Source organism: Copadichromis virginalis, linkage group LG9 (genome assembly GCF_057382275.1).
Source record: "Copadichromis virginalis isolate Kocher_CV1m ecotype Utaka linkage group LG9, C_Virginalis_male_GT1.1, whole genome shotgun sequence".
NCBI lineage: Eukaryota > Metazoa > Chordata > Actinopteri > Cichliformes > Cichlidae > Copadichromis > Copadichromis virginalis.
Genome location: NC_140626.1, coordinates 8,480,690 through 8,487,347, shown reverse-complemented (window position 1 = coordinate 8,487,347; position 6,658 = coordinate 8,480,690).

Below are 6,658 nucleotides of genomic sequence, written 5' to 3'. Positions count from 1 at the left end.
GAGTTTTTGGTAAACCTTGGTCAAACAGAAAAGCACTGAAAGGAGGATTAAACACTCTTTGGCACCCAACATGTCACATGAAAACACCCAGAACACCTCATGTCCTGACACACCTCGCTGTCTGAGAAAGCCTGAAAGCTGCTCTGGGGGGCACTGCTTGATAGACTGCTCTCTGTCCTGCTGCCTGCGTTTGAGCATGCAGCCAGGCACAAAGCTAACAGAGCAGATCTGGCTCTCATTAGCACAACCTGGTCTTCCTGCTCCTCCTCTGCCTGCCAGAGCAGCAGGCCTTATGGGTTAGCGTTCAGATGAGCTCCTCAGGAGAGCAGTCATTCTGTCGTGTGTAAAAACCTTATGAGACATTGGGCATCGTTTCATAAGGTGTCGGGTTCCCAGACGGCACTCACGTCGTCATGCTTATTGCCATTTTGCTATCAGGTGATTGTTTTGCCATGTTAACTTATATAAGTGAGGAAGAGAGTGAGAAGGTGATTGGAAAAAGATCATCCTCTAGTACAACCACCTGCACTGACTATTGTAGTGAGGAGCTGTGATATGGTAGGGGATAGGGCTGAAAGGTGCAGCAGGCCTTTGCTGAGTTTAACAGAACTTCTGGACAAGAGCTCAATGTCCTCTGCACTTAGGGGTTTAACCTCACTTGTTGATTGTAAAAGGAGCCCGTAGGTCTGCAGATTGTTTCACTATTTTCTTTCTGAGGTAAGTTAGAGGAAAATGCCCCTTTGCTCCTTTTCCTTCCTCTAAAGTCGGGCAAAGTCGAGCTCAGGCCTCCCTTAGGTAAGCCACTGAGTCCCAGAAAACTGGGAGGTAATGACCTGCATGACCAGAACTGATGGCTCTGGCACTGCAGGTGGAAACACTTTGATTAAAAGGAACCTAGTGTTTACATTGTTGCACTCGTTCACATTTAGACCCTTTGACATTTTTGTCAGGCAGCCGTAGAATCCAGTTTCAGGCCTGATCTCTTGAACTTGAACTGTGCAACCTCCTGTGTCCTTTGCCTCACAAAGAACACCCACCACCTCAACCACCTACATTCTACAAAATCTTGAACCTTGTATGGGCTTGTTGGAATTAAGCAAAGTACTTGAATGGTAAACTCCAATACGGTTCACAACTAAGGCCACAGTTTCCATGTAATTAAATAAAATTCCGCCATTACAACAAAACCTTAAATAAAGGTGTAAAAAGGCAAGCATAAGTTACTCCATAATACAGCCCATGCCCTGAAATGGAAGGCATACTTACAATGTAAGATGAAATATGGTTTTGCCATGAAATGACCAGGTTATTATAAACTTCAAATTATTCACAGGATAATTTGTGTCACCTTTTCTGTAAAAGATGTGGAAATAGTTAAGGTTAAGCCCCTCCCCAATATGACCTCCTCTCCAAAATGTACAGCATAGTGAACACTACTTACCTGCTTTTAAGTATTTGTTTGTAAATATAACTATATCATAATTTCAAGTAAAATATTATCACAAAACAAATAAAGTAAATTCTATTTAATTATAGGGAGATTGCGACATTAGTCCCTGGGTGTATTATAGTGTTACCAGAATTTCTATAGATTTTGTCGACACATATGCTCCTCCACATCCTCAGGAGCAGCATGTTTGTTGCATATGTGTATAATAACATCAGGCTCCACATAACCTAATAAGAACAGGCCCAGGGTGAACAGGTGACCTCGGTCTTTGTTCGGCGTGAACCTCTGGCCTCGGATGCATGTAAGTCAGTTCAGCGCATAATAGATCTGTAACTGAGTTTCCTCATATTTGATACCCTGTCAATCTAATTTGAACCTAAATGATTGTATTGTAACTCACTCCTGTTATTTTCAAAAACACAGCACCGTGTGTACTAGTCCTAAAGAAAGCAGGAGATGGGTGCTCTTCAACCTCGAAAAGAAAAGTCCTCTTGCTGTTGGGGTTGCTTTCATCCCGGCCTCAGGTTACTGTGGCAATAAGCGGGAGGGCTGAGGACAGGCTGGCAGGATGAGTAACTTCATTCATCGTCTCCCCACCCATAATTCCCCATGTTCACGTCACTTCCATCCCGTGTGGCATATCTCCTGCCACTCACTGCCTCTGCGTCTCGCATTCCGCAGCCGTGTCATCATCATCCGCCGTGTCAGATCGCCCCACCAGATGCTACCGCTGCAACATGGAAGCAAACAGCCATGTACTCAGGCCATCGGCTTCTATAATAAACTAATCACATTGTATCAACATGGACTGGGTGTAAGCTTTCCACATGCCTCAAACATTTTCATGGACAGGACGCATGTTTGACTGCAGCACTGCAGAAAAAAAATTAATAAACTCCCTTCTGGGTGAGATGATTGGCATGTATAGAAACAAATTCATTATTTTGTATAAATAATCTGGGCCCCTGTGTAGTAATTTCACTGCTTATTTTTCTTTTCCAAGCTGATCTTAATTTTGGGGCCAGACCAGAGAATTTTGTTGTAAACCACCAAGACTAAAAGACCCCAATTTCATTCTCTTTGAAGAGGCAAGGAGGTCTGTAAGGTCCTGGAAGATCCACAGTTATTCGACAGAAGCCGTTTTTCCGCCAGGCCAGAGCTTAGCTTGAAAGAAGGGAGAGATTTCTGAGGTTGAAACTTCCAGACACTGTCGAGATTTCCCAGCGTCTTGTAGCTTACGTCCCTAACCTTATATAGAAGTCCAGATCACTTTGTTTTTTTTCTGACAATTTGCTGTCCTTTACGCCTTGGATGAAACCTGAGCCTAAGTTTATTACTACACGCCACAGGAAACCTGGGCTCCTTAACTGTATAGTGGACAATTGAATTTGAAGACACAAAGCCAACCTACATCTCCCACCCTCCTACCAGCACCCTTTAGTCAAATAAAGCTCTCTCCAGGGAAATCGCAGCCAGGTCATGCAAACACAAAATACTTTCATTTCATTCTGGTTGTGTGTCTTCCGCGATCCACTTTGTTGCAGGAGTTCCTTTCAATCAGATTATATGGAATAACAGAGACATGACAGTTGTTTTGTAACCACATAGCTTACAAGAGTCATTTAGCGGGTTCAAGTACAGGTATGTCTGTCCGTTCAATGGCCTGACAGAATTCGTGGTTTGATCTTATGTTACCTAAGGCTATAGCGATCATAATTAAGCAGGTCTTTGGGTGGAGATCTGCCAGTTCACTCCTCCTGGGGAGTACACCACATTTTAGCAGCTTTGTTATACTGAGGAGAAAAAAACCTGCAAAAAACAAAACATTAAGAAACTACCAGTTATGAAAAAATCTACATTTTAATTGAAATATTTTGAAGTTACATTTGATAAGCGTTAGCAATCTCCACAAATTTGATTCACAATAAATGTTTTTTGACTAGCACATTTAATTCTTTTTAATTCAATTTTATTTTATTTATGGGTGGGGTGGCTGTAGCTCAGGTGGCAGAGCAGGTCAGCCACGAATCAGAAGGTCGGTGGTTCGATCCCAGGCTGCCTCCTGGCTGCATGTCAAATATCCTTGGGCAAGATACTAACCCCATGTTTGCCTACTGGTGGTGGTCAGAGGGCCTGGTGGCGCCTATGTCCGGCAGCCTCGCCTCTGTCAGTGCGCCCCAGGGCAGCTGTGGCTACAATGTAGCTTGCCAATGTGTGAATGACTGAATGTAGTGTAAAGCACTTTGGGGTCCTATGGACTAGAAAAGCGCTATACAAATGCAGGCCATTTACCATTTTTATATAGTGCCAAATCATAACAACAGTCACCTCAAAGCGCTTTATATTGTAAGGTAGATATTACAATAATACATACAGAGAAAACAATCATATAAACCCCTATGAGCAAGCGCTTTGGAGACAGTGGGAAAAAACCCCTCCCCTTTAACAGGAAGACAACTCCAGCAGAACCAGGGCGGCAGATGGCTGCCTCTCCCTGGCAGATTTCTCACAGTCACAGTTGCATATCAGACAGAATGCAGGTTTAAGAAACTTCTGCATTGGCTTAATTTTTTGAACCTGACAACTAGGGGTGTGGGGTTTAGCACTGTTGCCTCACAGCAAAAAGTCTTGGATTTGACTCCACTATTTGGCCGGGGCCTTTCTGTGTAGAGTCTGCATGCTCTCCCCGTGTCTGTGTGGGTTCTCTCTTGGTACTGTGCTTCCTTCCACAGACATGTGGTTAGTGGGTGATTCTAAATGGCCTGTAAGTGTAAATGGTTATCTTTCTCTGTGTTAGCCCTGCATCAGATTGATGACCCGTCCAGTGTGTACTCCCCTCTTACCCTATGGTAGATTTACACCAGCTAGTGGGCCTGATATGTTATTTCCAACACTACAGTTTTTCTGGACACTTCTAGAGTTGTTTTGCATGATTCACAGTTCAAATTAATCCTTATAGGAACTAAAAACCCTTTTAAGCTCAATTCTATGTTACTTTGAGCCAACTTTCTTTGGATTGATTGTGTGAGGTGAGCATATACTAAAGGTTCTGCTTCTGGATTTTGACTTCTAGTGAGTTCTATAACTTATAGATGCAATTTTTATTTTCTTTTGAGCACACATTTCTGTTGCCTATTCTACTGCCAAGAAGCCATATTTGGTTTTCACTCACGTTTGATGAATTTCATCTTGTGTTTCAGCTTTAGGTGGCTGTGAATTTCTTGGAATTTGGAAAGGAACTGTTTTTGATTGTTTGTTTCAGATGTCAGATGAAACCGACACCTTCAGATGCCATAGACTTGGTAACCAGATGTGCATACATGTGGACATTCCTGTATGCCTGCCTGCAATATCTTTGTGGCTGTGTTGGTGTGTGAGCGTAGTGAGATATAAAGGAAGCTGTAGTGCTAGATTGGCTACTTCGGGATCCCCCAGTTGCAATATGGCTCATGTTATTACCCGCTGAGCTCCAGCTTGTGTTAACGCAGAGCAGTACCGTCTGCATGTCTTGCTTTACATCAGCTTTCACAAACACTGTGCCCAGAGCAGGTTGTAATAAAAAAACAGACCCCCCACCAGCACCACACCCTACTAATACCTTGTGCCTCCCCTGGGGCTGTGAACTGATATTGTAACAATAGTGTGTATGGGATTGGTGGAGGGGTAGCCTCTTGCTTCCCCACAGCTATAACCTTGACTTCTTCACAGGGCTCAGAGCAACTCCCAAATTCACTTATGGAGATGGATTTCTGGGCTCGTTTTCCCAGGAGGCAGCAGTCCTGCACTCAGATATTTACATTCATCCAATCAAGTGTCAGACAGTAGCACGTATATATATTTCATTGAGCTCATGAGCTGCCAGCCATTACCACCTCCACTGTGTGGAGATCAAAGTCTGACTCCTTTATTTCACTTTCTCGCTGAATGGTATGAGAATAGGGATACACCTCTCAGGCATGTATGAAGCTACTGCCAACAGCTAGTTAGCTTAAAATGTAAACATAGGTATATCATAAACGTCAGCCTAGAACTGGAAGCAGGGGGCAAACAGCTTGCCCGGCTCCAAAGGTAACACAATCCTACCAGCATATTTAGAGTTCACTAATAAACACTTGCCAGACTAGCTGTTTCCACTCAAAATACTAAGGTAAAAATGTGCAGAAGCACTCCTTATCTAACTCTTGGCAACAAAGCAGATGAGCACATTTACCAAAGTATCCATATACCCCTTCAAATCAGACAATGTGCCATTCAGACACATTTTTGCTTCAGTAGCCTATTAACTGACAGATCTGTCTCCCTAAATACAAACCAAACAGGCCATTAGGCTTTAATTCAATATTTTACTGGTCTTCATTCTAACATTGCTCAGCCAAGCTATTTCAGCTGCAAGGAACCTGACAGTTATCATATTTACCTTCTGTCATGGCAACGCTGACAAGAAGCGTTTAAGCTAATGCTGGTTGTGGCCTGGTACCACGAATGCACTGGGTGAAAAAAAAAAAGCTGTGAGGTAAGACTTTGTGCACATTCTGCTGCAGTGTAAATACAACCTCATTTCTGAATGTCCCTTCTTTGTAATGCCGACTCAGGGAAGTATCTCCTATCTGTCTTTTCACAATCACTAACAAGAAGCCCATAAAAATCACAGCCAGACTGCTCCGAATAAAAGCGATACTGTCTGTGACCATATATGTCCCGTAGCAGTGGTCCCGTGGCCATCTGCACCCAAAAATTATAATAAGCATTATAAGCATGTTGATTGAACTCGGAAAGAAGAATTGTTACAGAGTGTCCTCTGTAGCAGTGAAAGGATCATATTTTCCAAAGGCCTCAGGAGGTCTTGTACAGTCCTTGCCAAATGGTGCTAAAGTCACGCAGCAGGCTATAAAGCGCTACTGTACACAGTAACTGAGGTCTCCTTAGAGGCAGATGAACCACAGCTGAAGATAGAAACCATGCAGATGTCCACTTAAGAAACTGGTCTTGGTTTTGAAACGTCTACCTTGGCTACCGCTGGATTTCCAATGAGTCAGGTTGGTCCAAGATTTTAGAATAACTTTGATTGCTTTCCCCCCATGAATTCAGACTTCTGTCCTGGAATACTGTGTACATTGGGTTTATGCAGTCTAAATAGTGATTAGTCCATGTAGGTCTTCTTTTTTTGTTTAACCAAACAACAGTATTTGTGAGAAAAGAAAAAAAAAT